General features: G+C 30.9%; 1 protein-coding gene across 2 annotated transcripts in view; it reads right to left on the bottom strand.

The window, feature by feature from the left end:
• LOC139486049 (oncostatin-M-specific receptor subunit beta-like) overlaps window positions 1-16,169 on the bottom strand; it is a 93,152-nt gene that overhangs the window by 74,892 nt on the left and 2,091 nt on the right. Inside the window, exons 2-3 of one of the 2 annotated variants that reach the window (XM_071270795.1) lie at window positions 13,344-13,503; window positions 8,242-8,343 (exon numbers count right to left, since the gene is read on the bottom strand). The gene's annotated coding sequence lies outside the window, so the exon portion shown is untranslated. Of the gene's footprint in view, window positions 1-8,241; window positions 8,344-13,343; window positions 13,504-16,169 lie in introns of those variants that run through there. The other variant, XM_071270743.1, reaches the window with a different exon arrangement.

Here is a 16,169-nt window from a genome sequence, read left to right on the forward strand (position 1 = left end):
GTGTTTGTCCAACTGCTATATAACCAGTGTAATTTTTCTGATTAAACGGTTGGTTCAATTTTTTTGATTTTTTTTTATATATTTGTCATAGGGTCAAAGTAAATACTTTGTCAAAATTTTAAGAAAATTAAATGAGCCAAATTAATTTTAGTTCAGGTGTTAGGTACCACCTTAAGCACTGTTAAAGTCAGAATGTTGCTTCCATAGACTCAATGTAAAAGAAAAAAAAAAAAAAAAAAATCTACCTACCTATCCTAACTTTTTTTCAGATGTAACTGGAACCACACCTACTATTTTATTTGGCCTGATGAAAACTTTTAATTTGATCTAGCAGTTGCTTTAATTATAATTCAGTATCTTAGGAATCTGATCAATATTGACAAAATTTCTTCATAATAAATAGAAATCGAAATTTTGTTACCTGACCATGATAAATTTCATTTGGATCATAATTAGCTCCCACTGTTTCAATTTTTTAAAACACATCCCCTTTTCGTGTGATCATTAGTTTAAAATATAGATCAATAATAAAACCTCAATGCCAAAGCAACATCATAAGTCAAGAAAAAAAATATACTACAAGAAATCACAATACAATATTCAATCAGTGGTGCGTCAGATTGAGATCAGAGGGTGAACTGTACCCCCTTATGAGGTGAAAAATGTATATTTAAGGGGCATAAAATTTTCCAAAATATTTTCCCCTTTGCTCATATTAGCTCATTGTTATTTTACAATTCCAACAATGACACTGGAGTCCCCTTTCCTTAGTGTTCCCTAGATTCACCCCTGACGGGTACCATTGGCTATCTTTATAGTGAAAATGCTATTCCTTCTTCAATAAAATTTATAAATGCTGCTGTAATAGCAAATCTGGTTTTCTCCGCTCTTATCTTGTTTTGTTTGTGCGTTATATTTTTCTGCAACATCTTTTGATGTCTCATATGTGCGTTCACCCAATATCCGATTTCATTTTCAATTTACGTTATTTTTACTATGGTATCATTATATCATTGCATATAATTGCAATCTGCTAGGAAAGCACACTGAAGCATGCATGCAGGTAATTGTGATAAATATTATCAATACCAATGTCATAAGCAAGGACTTTTGATATCTATTTGCAATCTTTGCAGCCATTGACAAGATCATTGCAGACGTGGTTAACCAAATCCATTTGATTTTTATATCAGAATGTCATATAATACACCTGAATGTAACCTAATACAGGCATAAATTTCAAAAACCAAGCAATAAATGTTAATATATTTTACAACATTGCAACTGATCTGATTTACAACTTTAAGGGAATCAGTGGTCTGTTATGTAGTATAAGGTTGAATGTTTTATTATTATGTGACATTAGCTTTTAATTCATCTTTAATACATAGAGCATTTTCAAATCCAGGAAGTATTTAAAAAACTTAGAGGCTAAACACGCATTAGCTCACCTGACACATAACGATTCAGTAACATATTCTTATCAAAACTTAAGTTAAATAATTAATGTATATAAATTGGAACCAGAAAATTTCTTTTATTGATGGAATACGTTTTTAACTTAAAAACGTAAAAACGAGTAAAAATTGTTCATACATTGTTCAAACATTATTGAAGGTCAAAGATCAAGGTCATTGTCCATACAAGGTTACAGCATATTGCGGTGCCCCAACCAATTTTGAACTTGAGGTCAAAGGTGAAGGTTTAATGGAAGTCATAATGATAATAAACAGCACTGTCTTATGGTAATGCAAATTAACATCATAGCCAGTGTCAAACGTTAAATAGTTAAATAATTATAGCTCAGATAAGGTTGTATGAGAAGCAGAAAAAAAAGGAGAAGAAAAGAAACACTTCTACAACATTATGCCTCCCTAAGATTAAGGTTACACATAATACAACTCATTAACAATTTCTTTCCCCTTAACCACAAAGGGTTATCAAAAGGGCATATACACTTTTGACAAAACATCAATTGTGCACATCAATCTTTGAGCTTACAATTTGTTGAAAATTTTATGCACAAAAAAAAGATATTATGCATCTGAATGTGCATGAATGAAAGTGATAAATTTTTCTGACATCTTAATCAAATCCTGGTAAACTGAAACTGCTCAATAATTTACTTTCAACCCAATATCCTTGAATAAAATATCGTAATACAACAAAATATTATAAATTTTTACGAGCGAAAGCACTAACAATAAAAAGTCTCCCGACACGGTACCTCTAAATTTCCTTTTCCAAGTCACAAATCAATGAGAAAAGCAATCATTGCTTGTGACACAGCACGACTTGACTTCCAATAATCAGTTCTTTATAGACTACATTTACGTCTTCCCCAGTCAGAAATTGTGAGGAAATTAAGAATTTACGGGAAAATCAAACAAGCAAAAACGAAATAGATCACTTTTTGTTACAATACCAAACTTCTGTTTTTTGCAATTTTCCAGCAATTTTCTGAATACTTAATGAACATCAAGATTTCAACCGTAATGCACAATATGATTGTTTGATGGGGGGGAATTATGCAGTTGGGGGGGAATTATGCAGTTGTTAAAGGGTTTGGAGTCACATAAATATGGAAGAGAGTTGCAAAATGAAGTTTTAGTAGGCTGTTACATACTAGCTAATTTCTAGGTTAATGGATTTCCTCTAAATCACAAATGTCAAAATATATGAGGATTACTTTAAATAATTGAAAGCAAGAATACTAAATGCATGATATTTGTCCAAGAATACTTTGAATAAAGAAGATTTATAATTTTTGTAGTTTCTCTGCCTTATGCAATATTCAAATATACTCTAGATTTAATGTACAAGCATGTATTTTATACTTTTTACAACGCCACCACCATGTTATAGCCCGGAGTGCAGAAAGTTGCAATTAACACTAACAATCAATCAATCAATAAATGCTTATTTAGTGTATGGTCCTTTAATGGTCTCTATTTATATGGATAAGTCATTGTTTTGTAAATTTCACACACAATTTTGTTACTTAAGGTGGTACCCAACAATTTCACTAAAATTAATTTGGCTCGTTTAATTTTCATAAAATTTTGTCAAAGGTATACTTACTTTGACCCTTTAACAAAAATATAAAAATTAAAAAAATTCTGAACCAACGGTTTTGTCAGAAAAATCATATAGCAGTTTGACAAACACCAATTTTAATCATTGAGAAGCTTAATATTCTTTTTACAACACAACGTAATTAAAACGTTTAGCTGACTTTACAGAGTTATCTCCCTGTAGTGTTTGGTACCACCTTAAAGAAGAAAGAAGTCATGAAATTATTCCCATAATTTAAATGCCTACAATTCGAGCCCAAGGTGAAATGCATGGCAAACCTTGCTCTAATTCAGATCTTCAACATAGAAAGAAATATCATCTAACAGTAAAAGAATTACCTTATGAATCAATAACAGATGGTCATATAATTTACTGTTTTACCATATAAAAGTAATTTGATTTAGTCAAACAAAAAGGTTATCTTCAGTTCAAATAACCACAAAATATGAATAAAAAGAGATGTAAGGAATTATACACCTATATGATAACAACCTAATTAACCCCACATAACCCCATAGGACTTTTGGAGGAACATGCAGGAAGTCATCAAGAAAAGACACTAGGTGTCAATATTTATAATGTTCTTTTTCAAATCAGTGAAAATTGTAAGATAAAAAATAGCAAAACTTGAATACTGTTATGCATGATGAAATTAGTGAAAACTCAGAACGTGTGTCCATAGTATACAAAAGTATCATACACCACCACATTTGCATGTTCAGTTATCTTGGTCAAATCCCTATTTTGGCATATGATTTAAAGATTTCTCATCAAAATGAAAAAAATAAATATGTGCCTCTTTAAGCAAATAACAAGCAATCAATCTTTCCTGTTTCCAAGCTTATAGGTAATGTTGGTCATTTTCATGACAGTACATTAATATGACATTCTCTTTAAAAGTACTCTCCTTTGCACAAACTTAGTATTTTAAAGTGGTTTTTTTTTGAGAAAATTTTGAATTATTCATTTCAATTGCAAGTGATTGATTTCTTTTCTGATAATAAAAAATTTAAATTAAAAAAATGGTGTGATTGAAACTAAAAAATTGATGATAAATTCTGAGAAAAACAGTTCATTTTTTTTCCAATGTGTAACTTTGATGAACAAGCTGCCAAAAACATGCCACATATAAACAATTTTGCAGGAAAAAATCCCAATACTGTAGCATGTATAGAAGGAAATATTCTAAAAATAAGTTAATTTCATCCTTTGAAAAAATGCACCTAACCTTTTTTAGTGTTTTATTTAAAAAAAAAATGTATAGACGTATTTAACCTTTTAAGGTTTTAATCAGAATTGTCTAAAAATGACCATTGATCTGTCTCCAAATAATCTTCTGACGTCATGCAACCCCTACCTTTGAAAAATATGACGTCAAATGTTTAAAAGTTAGATAGTATATTTTGCTGGAACTTGTGAAGTTTCAAGAAATGACAGACAATTTAAACTTGCCTACAAGTGTAAATATATGTCTATAAAAAAATTCTATAACTATCAGAGAAAATGAAGAATACAGTTTGTGAGTTCAATTTCAAATGCCAGCTTTATTTGCTTAACTGTCCAGAAATAGTAATTGAAATGTCTGCTTATGTCTAAAATTTGGTCTTAACAGTCTAGTGTCAGACGAAATGACAGTTTTTATAATCATGACATTGAATGGTACTGAAAGTTTTATCTTGTCTGCAAGCGGAACTGAAGTTTTATCTTGTCTGCAAGCGAACTGAATTTTTTTTCCCCTTTTTTTTCTCCATTAGTACTAGCAAACATCATTAAGGCTTGTTATTTTAAAATGAATAGAGAAAAGCATTAGATCCTGTTAATCGGAAGTAAACGATTTATAAAAAAACAAAATTACGACTTTTAACTGGTTTTAAACGCTTAAAAGCTATTACATCATATTGTTGTGTAACGACTTCTAAGGTTTATCAATAGATGTTACTGATGCAACATAATTGATCTAGCTTAACTCTTTCAACTATATACATGTTGCCAAGCGTTAAATGTTATTTACTTTAAAAATTTCTATCTATAGGGTTCCAAAAGCAAAGCAATATTTAAACAAATATCGTGATGGTATCATTTAAGTGCAGCTTCATTATTTCAGTCACAGAGCCAATTTACATAATTGATTAGCGATATTAGTTAAACAATAGCGATATAAATCAACGGAAAATTCAGGAGTCTATCGCAGATATTTTGTATCTCGTAAAAGTCAAATTTGTAACATTTGATTTAAAACCAATACGAAACAAATAACCAAATATTGACAGTAATAAAGCTGATTGCACTTCATTCAACAGAATCATTAGGCATTTGATTACATTATTCAATTGCAAATGAGTTTTTGACTTTTTAATTCAGATATAATTTCAATTGTTAATATCAATAAATTTTATTGTTGCAAAATTAAAACTACATTGAGTAATTTTATCCATTTGTTTAATTAATGTTTAATGAAAATTTTGAAATTGCATTTCATGTAATTTTAACATGCAAGACTGTGAGATTCGAGAGATAGCCAGGCTAATGCTGTGATAAGGTGGCTTTGTTGATGTCAAATATATGAATCAGTAAACAAAACTCATATTAAATAAATGAAAGGGACATAACTCCTTCCTAAACAAATTAATAAACAAATTACTTCCATAATAATTTAGCTATCACTATCAGACATGACGCCTTCAGAAATGATCCACTAATACAATAAAGACCAATACAACATCAAACATGGGTCAGAGGAAATGTCGCATGAGTACTTTTTTCACTTAGGGAGTCCTAAGAATACAAATGCTTGATAATACATTAAATGTTTCTTAAAACATAAGACATGCTAGATGTCATATATTCAAAATAAGAAAATAAAAAGTTATAACTACCCAAGATCAAATTTTGATTGATTGTCAAAATAAAAGATTTAGTTTAAACAGGTTTCCAGTATACATAGGGTTCAGGACAGGTACCTTTTAATAAAAATTTGCTGTACCTGTAGTATTTGTATTAAAAACAAGTCATCACATCCTAATTTTTACAGTAATGTTGTTTAAAAAGCCAGTGAATTTAGATATAATCCATGTAAACTTTTTATTGATCCTTTGATAAACTTATTCTTAAAAGATTTCAATTTAACAAAGCACACAGTAAGACTTTTGAACATTGTTTTTAAAGGTATTAACATTGATTTAGTTTTCTGATAAATTAAAATATAACTAAATATGTTACGATGGCACTACATTCATTAAAACTTATGATCCTAAATGTTGTTCACATTTTGAATCTATATTTGAGTATTGCTAAAGTTGGTTAATTGTCTTTTGACTCTCTTTAAGCTATGAGTCCTTTGTAAAATGCTCCTATAGTGAAAAACATTAACACAATTTCATTTTTTTAAGTGAGACTTAAAAAGTTCGCGGCAAAAGTAATCGTTTAAGCTTGTCTTTGTTAATGATCATCATTCAATTATAGATTCATCAATTCCAAATTACTCCTAGAACAAATCTGATTTTTTACAGAAAAAATGAATTAATAAATAATGATGATATGGATGCAAAATTGCTCCAACTATCCAATAACTGCATATTTTTTGTGTGGATAATACGGTTTTTAAGCAAGGAAAACATTGTTTTAATAGAAAACAATTAAGGAAAATGTTCACGACACCTTTATATATGATCAATAAAAGAATAACAGTTCCAACGTGTAAAACAATATTTAGGATGTACAGAAAACAAGATAATTTTGTCAAGTCTTACAAAACAAGAAATAATTGGATAAAAAATGTAACACCATTTTGGCTGTTTTTGTGTATAAAAGTATGCTGGTAGTTGTCTAAAACATAATAAGTCTGGGCCTTTGGGAATCTGAGACATATTGTAACATACTTTTGTACATAGTTTCCTTTTACCAGACTTTTCAGCTTACAATCCTAGTATATAAAGATTTGAGTCAATTGCTCCTTACCATGAGAACACATATTCAAAGAGGCCCTCTTACACTGTTACATTCTAATAAGAGAATACATCATTTTTGACGATTTATTTTAGAGAATATTATATCAGCCAAGGAAGTCAAATAAAAAAATTGCTTATGAATACTAAAATTAAAAATGGAAATAATGAATGTATAATAGAGAAAACAAACAGACAAAAAAGAAGAAAAACAGCCCAAGGCCACCAAATTGGGTCTTCAACACAGTGAGAAAACCCCTCATCTTGAGATGTTTCAGCTGGACCCTGAACCAGTAATATGTTAGACATTTGGAGCATCTCAGGGTAAATTTAAATATATCTTAAGATATATATTACCAAAGATAATCACCCACCTTCAGTGGGAAACCTGACAATCCTAGTATATAAAGATTTGAGTCAATTGCTCCTTACCATGAGAACACATATTCAAAAAGGCCCTCTTACACTGTTACATTCTCATAAAAGAATACACCATTTTTGACAATTTATTTTAGAGAATATTATATCAGCCAAGAAAGTCAAATAAAAAAATTGCTTATGAATACTAAAATTAAAAATATATATATAAATAGCTGAAGGACGCCTCCGGGTGCGGGAATTTCTCGCTACATTGAAGACCTGTTGGTGACCCTCTGCTGTTGTTTTTTATTTGGTCGGGTTGTTGTCTCTTTGACACATTCCCCATTTCCATTCTCAATTTTATTTTATGTATAAGTTACAATTTTTAGTATCTTGGCTAGCGTAGGAAATCCTTATTTAAAGTGCAATTGCTCATATAGGGCAACAATGACATTAACTGCCCTGATCTCGTGTTGCATTTTATATGAAAATAAAGTTTTTCTTCCTTTGTTGTATTTCTGTAACATCCTTAGAGCACCAAAAACTTAGATGATGAAATAAACAAACTTTATACAACATCAAACAAATGCTCTAATATCAATAGACATTGCATATGCAGGTTAAGTGCATTTGAATTTACTTTTTAGTTATCTTAAACGTAAGCAAAATGTGAATTTTATTAACTTACCTTGCATCACACTTTATCTGCTTCACAAAACTTCCTTCATCAATCACATCGAACATCTATCTATCGTGACCATTTATCATTGCAAACCGACATCCCTGAAACTATCTTCAGCTTCATACAGGTAAAGCCACCTTAATTACAGGTAAAAACAAAGTTATAACTTGCTATATTTACCTTGATAAAAAGTCACTGCTTTTCTTGCTCCAGGAAAATTTAACATCAAAACATTAAGAAGATTCCTTCACTCCACCACTTCACGTTAATCAATAACACGACCTAAATGGAAAATAAAACATTTTTCTAACCCAGACATCAATCATCGACATCGAGTTAATTAGTCAATTAGGGTAATGATACTGGACAATGGGAATCGGTTCGAGGCATGCCATCAGGATTTAAATTGACCGATGTGAATTTGCAGTAACTTCTGTATGAATCGGGAGACACATTTAATAATTATATACAGTTGAGTGCCCATTTTATTTGGTGTGAGATTAGCCTTAACCTAGAGATATTTTTCCCATGGAGTTGTTGTCCTCAAAAGGAAGCTAATGATAGAATAAATCATTTGAAATTCGTGTGTAAAATACCGCAACATTCAGTTCTGTGCTTTCGATTTTATGAATTATTATACTGAGCTATTAAAATGCTGAGATCATCATATCATATAAAATAATTCTATACAAACTCAGTATGTGACTTTTATGTTTGAAATTGTACGTTTTTTCAATTACATGTGCAAAAGAAGATACCATTTGTATGCAAGAGATGAATTTTAATGCTTATCCTTTTTTTCCGCTTTCAATTAAATTATTTTAAACAGCTGACATATCTTCAGCTGCATTTAAAATAATAGGGTACAGAGAATTATATTTCTACAAATGCCACATATCATATGGTCATTAGTTCTAATTGTAGATTATATAACATAAGAAGAGGCTTTTAGCAGTCATATGATTCCATTAAAATTATATGACATAAAACTGCTTTGAAAAGGATGAGAACAAAACTTTTTTTCATTAGAATCTTTTTTTGTGAAATCTTTTAAACTATTCAGATCCTTCAATCCTGCATTAAATTCTGAAGGATAATTGTGACATGCAAGAAAACATCCAAAAGTACATTTATATAAATATATATGTAAATTAACAGCTTTCAAGATTCAAGATTTTTTTAAAATTTTTATTTGTGTCTTGCTACTTTGCCTTGACAATTAGCAACTATTAAAACAGCTTGAAGTACTAAAAAGAGAGCTCTATTTAAATTACATACATTTGTATTAGAAGCATAAACCAGATGCTCCGCAGGGCATAGCTTTATACGACCGCAGAGGTTGAACCCTGAACGATTGGGGCAAGTATGGACACAACATTCAAGCTGGATTCAGCTCTAAACTTGGATTGTGATTAAATAGTTGACACAGCATAGGTTTCTGACACAGAATGAATGAGGTCTAATGAACTTAAAACTTTTTTTTTGCCTTTGAGCAATTCACTATGCTGTTGAATGTATCCTCTCAAAAAAATGTTTGAAGAAATTTCTTTTTATTTATGAAGTCTGAAATGAAAAAAATTGAACCCCCCCCCCCCCCCCAATTTTTTTTCACATCCCCCTTTCCCTTATTCCAAAACTGATTTCAATTCAAATTTCTAATGGAGTTTGCAACAATAACTACTCATTTAAATACATCATAAAATATTAAAATGTAAAAAAAGTGCTTGTTATCACTGAATGGTAAAGATTGTTTTAATTTATCAGTTGGTAGTAAAAGTGAATCTACATTGTATATTGTGTAAAACAATGATTTAAGTTGATTCAACTACTATTCTGGACAAAGAGAGATAACTTCAATTGAAAATTTCTTGCTATTGCGCAATATTGTGCAATTAGATATTTCTTGCTATTGCGCAATACTGTGCAATTGAAAATACTTGCTATTGCACAATATTGCGCAATACTGTGCAATTGAAAATTTCTTGCTATTGCACAATACTGGGCAATTGAAGATTTATTGCTATTGATGAATACACTGCAATTGAAAATTTCTTGCTATTGCACAATATTTAATATAATAATTTTGGATCCGGATTTGAACCAACTTGAAAACTGGGCCGATAATCAAAAATCTAAGTACATGTTAAGATTCAGCATATCAAAGAAGCCCAAAAATTCAATTTTTTTTAAAATCAAACTTAGTTTAATTTTGGACCCTTTGGACTTTAATGTAGACCAATTTGAAAACAGGATCAAAAATTAAGAATCTTCATACACAGTTAGATTTGGCATATCAAAGAACCCCAATTAATCAATTTTTGATGAAATCAAACAAAGTTTAATTTTGGACCCCGATTTGGACCAACTTGAAAACTGGGCAAATAATCAACAAGAGGCTGTCACAACGACAGCAAACCAGATTTATTAACATTTATTTGTGTCCTGGCAATATCACAAGAACCATTACTGATGAATGGTGAAAGTGAAAATCCGTCAATATCAAATTTGACCTCCATTTTGTCATCAGTATCAACATATTAAAATTTGAAAAGCTTAGATTGAATGGTTCATGAGTAAATGCAACAACCTGAATGGAAACGCCATTTTACGATCTTTCAAGAACCATAACTCCTGAATGGTAAAAGTCAAAATCGTCATTATTGAACTTGACCTCTATTTTGTCATCAGTAACAACATATTAAAATTTCAAAAGCTTTGATTGAATGGTTCATGAGAAAATGCACGGACACGACGGGAAAAACCATTTTTCAATCTTTCAAGAACCATAACTCCAGAACGGTAAAAGTCAAAATCGTCATTATTGAACTTGACCTCCATTTTGTCATCAGTAACAGCATATTAAAATTTCGGAAGCTTTGGTAGAACAGATCATGCATAAATGCACGGACACGACTGGAAACTCCATTTTTCAATCTTTCAAGAACCATAACTCCTGAACGGTAAAAGTCAAATTCGTCATTATTGAACTTGACCTCCATTCTTTCATTAGTAACAACATATTAAAATTTGGGAAGCTTTGGTAGAACAGTTCATGCGTAAATGCACGGAAAACTCCATTTTTCAATCTTTCAAGAACCATAACTCCTGAACGGTAAAAGTCAAAATCGCCATTATTGAACTTGACCTTCATTTAGTTGTCAGTAACAACATATTAAAATTTTAAAAGTTTTGGTTGAACGGTTCATGAGTTAATGCACGGACAACATTTGATTGCCGCCCGCCCGCCCGCCGTACATCCCCAAATCAATAACCGACATTTTTGTCACAAAAATCCGGTTAAAAATCTAAGTACATTTTTAGATTCTGCATATCAAAGAACCCCAAGGATTCAATTTTTGTTAAAATCAAACTAAGTTTAATTTTGGACCCTTTGGACCTTAATGTAGACTAATTTGAAAACGGGACCAAAAATTAAGAATTTACATACACAGTTAGATTCGGCATATCAAAGAACCCCAATTATTCAATTTTTGATGAAATCAAATAAAGTTTAATTTTGGACCCTTTGGGACCCTTATTCCTAAACTGTTGAGACCAAAACTCCCAAAATCAATCCCAACCTTCGTTTTATGGTCATAAACCTTGTGTTTAAATTTCATAAACTTCTATATACTTATACTAAAGTTATGGTGCGAAAACCAAGAAAAATGCTTATTTTGGCCCCTTTTTGGCCCCTAATTCCTAAACTGTTGGGATCTCAAATCCCTAAATCAATCTCAACCTTCCTTTTGTGTTGATAAACCTTGTGTTTAAATTTCAATGATTTCTATTTACTTATACTAAAGTTATTGTGCAAAAACCAAGAATAATGCTTATTTGGGCCCTTTTTTGGCCCCTAATTCCTAAACAGTTGAAACTAAAACACCCAAAATCAATCCCAACCTTCCTTTTGTGGTCATAAACTATGTGTCAAAATATCATTGATTTCTATTTACTTAAACTAAAGTTATAGTGCAAAAACATAGAAAATGCTTATTTGGGCCCTTTTTGGCCCCTAATTCCTAAACTATTGGGATCAAAACTTCCAAAATCAAACCCAAACTTCCTTTTATGGTCATAAACCTTGTGTTTAAATTTCATACATTTCTATTAACTTAAACTAAAGTTATAGTGTGAAAACTAAAAGTATTCGGACGACAACGACGTCAACGCTGACGCCAATGTGATACCAATATACAACCAAAATATTTTCAATTTTTGCGGTCGTATAAAAAAATCACATTTTTTAGAGGAATTGTTTATGGGAGGTGTCATCACTATTTATCATATCCTAAGGAGTAACTGTTACATGCAGTCGCTTGCAAATTTATCTGTATGAAGGTTATTTACAGTTTGCATATGTGTCAGCTTCAAGTTGACAAAATAATCAACTAAATAAACTGCAAAAAATACTTAGCATCTAGGAAGTGCTAATTAGATATATAAGGGACAGATTTTGTAATATAAGTACAAAGTAGGTTGTTAATCTGTGTCATCTCATTCCACTAAAAAAGATATACAATATTAGGTCAATGTCAGAAAAATATCAATTTTTTTTGTATGAGGCTGAGAAACTGGGGAAGGGTGAGATTCTAACTTGTAAGTGTTATATTTGGCTGTAACTTGTAACACATTAACAATTATGAATTAATAGTGTGTGATTGGCAAAGGATGAATTTAATTTTAGGAATGCATTCCTAATTTTCTCAGGCCAAAAAAAAGAAAATATGTGCCCTTTTGAAGGGAAGTGGTTGGTTAAATTTTTACAACAAAACTTTCCTAAATATTTCAGCATATTTATAACTACTATGATTTGATATTTTCTTGCTTAGATTTATAGTATCTTAAAATAACCATAGTTTATATGTGCCCCCCTAACCCCTTTTAAACTTGTGATTTACATGTAGGGCCAGTAGTGAGGGGGGATAGGACCTTTATCTGGATTCCGGGATCGGGTGTTTTTAAGTTCGGGATTTCGGGATTGACCCTTTCGGGATCCAGGAATCCTTTATTTACTTTATTTAAATTCGGGACCTCAGGATTTCGTTTTTTAAGTCCGGGATTTTGGGATCAGGACCCCTCCTATCCCCCCTCAGTAGTATTACTGCCTGTTCATTTCCTGACAGGTTAAACTCAGCGATTAATTTTCAAGTTTTAACATCTGAAATTTTTATTTAGCTTTATATATATACAATTCTAACTGAAAATAAACTATATATAGGACTAGAAAATATTATCTAAAATAGTAAACAAAATATTTAAAACATGTGTATTATACATACCTTATCTTTTCATCTAAGCAGCTCTTCGTCTTTGGAAAATCTCTCAACTTTATAATAGTGCCTAGCTTTTGTGAAAGAAAATCAATAGCGTTCTTTGTCTTCTATCTGAAAGGGAAAAAACAAGTCACAGACAGAGTGACACTTCTGTTTTCAGCTGCTACTGTTATTAATCACAAAAATGGATAAAAGAAAATGTGGGAACATACGTCAACAAGACAGCAACATCACAAGAACAAACAAAGTTAATATCACTATGATCTTTAGTTTATGCTTTTATTAGAAGTATTTTACTTTGATAATTGACAATCAGAAAAAGTTGATATAAATTTATTATAAAATTACTTTAAATATTGTCTGTTCTTGAAACTGTTGCTTTTAACTAGATGTAACTGGTTTAGTGGACTTAAAAGAACGTCACCCCTTCATTTCTAGAATTCATTTTGATAAAAAAGAGGTCCAGCAATCATGTTATTATACTGCAGTGAGTGCAGTCTGTGCCAAACTGTTTTAGGGACTGATCGAAAAAGAAATTTAAATTTTTTGTACTATATTTTTTACTAAAATAACTTAAAAAATGGCAAATAAGAAACCATATTATGATTGAATAGTTGGTGTTTGCTTCAAAATTTGAAGAATTTTTTTTTTAATCAGATAGACATAAAGACTAAAAACACCCGATACTTCAATTTCTTTTTTTGAAAAAAAAAAAAATGCCTACCTAACTACCCCATTTGTACCCACTGTCTCAACCTTTGGGTAGGGTTTGGGCAAACCAAAATATTTTTAATTGTGGCCCTATGGGCTTTTGGAAGGGGGCAAAAGAATTTGCCATATGACTTCCTTCCCTGACATTGAGTACACATGATTTTTTTCAATTTTACCAATGAAAAGATATTATCTAATTTAACCCCTTCGCCCTAAATCCCACCTGTAGGCGTGATGGCGTCAACCATTCTTTGATGGCCTGTATGACCCTCCATACTTTTCTTGAACTGCCCCAGCTGAACAGTCATGATAGCAGGGACTTCAACTAAGCAGTTCATGGTCCATAAACTCTTCTCGGATGTCTGTTTATGAAAATATGGTACTTTGAAAGCAGTTTTGGAGTTCAAAATCAAAAACACTTGAAAAGTAGCCAAAATCAAGTGGGATGGGCACCTTTTGATGACCACTACATAACTGCTAGTGACTGTAAGTATAAACTATTATCATAAATGCATGCATGGGTGGTACAGGAACACAAAGAGGTATAATATGGTCAATAGGAATCTAGTCAGGAACGTAGGTCACTATTATGTCAAAATTCCGTAAAAACAGACATTTTCGCAGACCTGACTCAGTGACTTGACAATAATAATTCCCCAGTAAGACACTGAAGTCCCATATACTCCCAATTAACATGAATGGACTGCTGTAACTGTAGGGTAATACTTGAATGACAAAGAAACACAGTCTGGTCAATGTTCACCTCTCAAGGTCGTTTTAAACTCAGACTTAAAATAGACTGAAAATGACAATTTTTAAGTGGGGTTGGGTCCAAACCCATGAGAAAATATTCCATCTTTCCACCCCACCTCCCACGCATGTCATCCGCCCCCAAATCTCAATACATAGTTTGATAGACAAGCATCAGTTACAGCATGAAGAGACTGCTAATTTGCATATAATTGCAAATTTTCAAAAATGCCTGATTTTCCAGAAATCTCTTTGGGGCAAATGAGTTAACGTACAGACCTATATATAGCTATGTGTTTAAAACTTTAAAAACTAGAAAATCACAATTTTTTTACAAAATTTCTAATTTGCTCCTTAAATATCACTTATTTCAATAAGTCCTCTGACTGTTTTAGGAGGTTGGGGGAGGGGGTTGAATATTATTGCGAAAAATGTGTCAGGATTTTGAATTATTTTTATATGAATAAAACTATATAAACAGGATTTATCTCAATATTGTAAAAATTAAATTCACATATAAGCCTAAAAGGACAAAATCGCAATAATAAATGCACACAATAAATTTGGTTTGTTAATAATATTGATCCCTGAGAAGATCTATTTTGACTGACTAGTTCCAATCTGTATAATATTTTTCAGAAGAAATTAATGGATTTTTTTTATCATTGTTTATAAATAATAACTTTTATAAAGTACTGTGTGAAATATGTTACATATTGTCTATTTCAAAAAATTACAGAACACATTTTTAATACCTTAAAATAAATAAACTGACCATGTCTTATAAACTGTTCTTTTGTTTTTATATGAATCATATTATAATCATGATAATATTTAATTTAATATTATTTCTAAACATGTATTTATGTTTTTGTCTATTATGGTTTATTTGTTTGTAATTGATATGCCTTCTTATGAGGGGCTCTTGGATTAGGAAATAAACATTTTTGATTTGATTTGATTTTATAAAAAAAAATCAAGAAAACAAAGAAGCATAACTTCAGTATGATGTGAATCCATTTGATAAATATGATTTTTTTTTGACTGAACCACTTTTAAAAAAATAAATGAAATTAGGATTTTGAAATTTTAGGGCGTTCTAGTTCAACCCATAAAAATGGGGGATAAAACAGTTCCTTGAAATTGCTTAAATTTATGAACTCTTAAATCAGGAATTAATTAACTTAAGGATGTACGTACACCTCTGCGAGGAGCCAAAGATTTCTAGTATTAAACTTTTTTCTTAACCTGATTTTTTGGTTTATGAGACTGTAAAAAACTAATTGGTGAAGAAAAAATTATATGGTGGTGCACTTCTTTTATTTCTACGGTCCTTTGAAAATACCCAATTTTGATGATTTTCCCATTTTT

The sequence above is a fragment of the Mytilus edulis genome, chromosome 1 (assembly GCF_963676685.1).
Source record: "Mytilus edulis chromosome 1, xbMytEdul2.2, whole genome shotgun sequence".
Classification (NCBI taxonomy): Eukaryota; Metazoa; Mollusca; class Bivalvia; order Mytilida; family Mytilidae; genus Mytilus; species Mytilus edulis.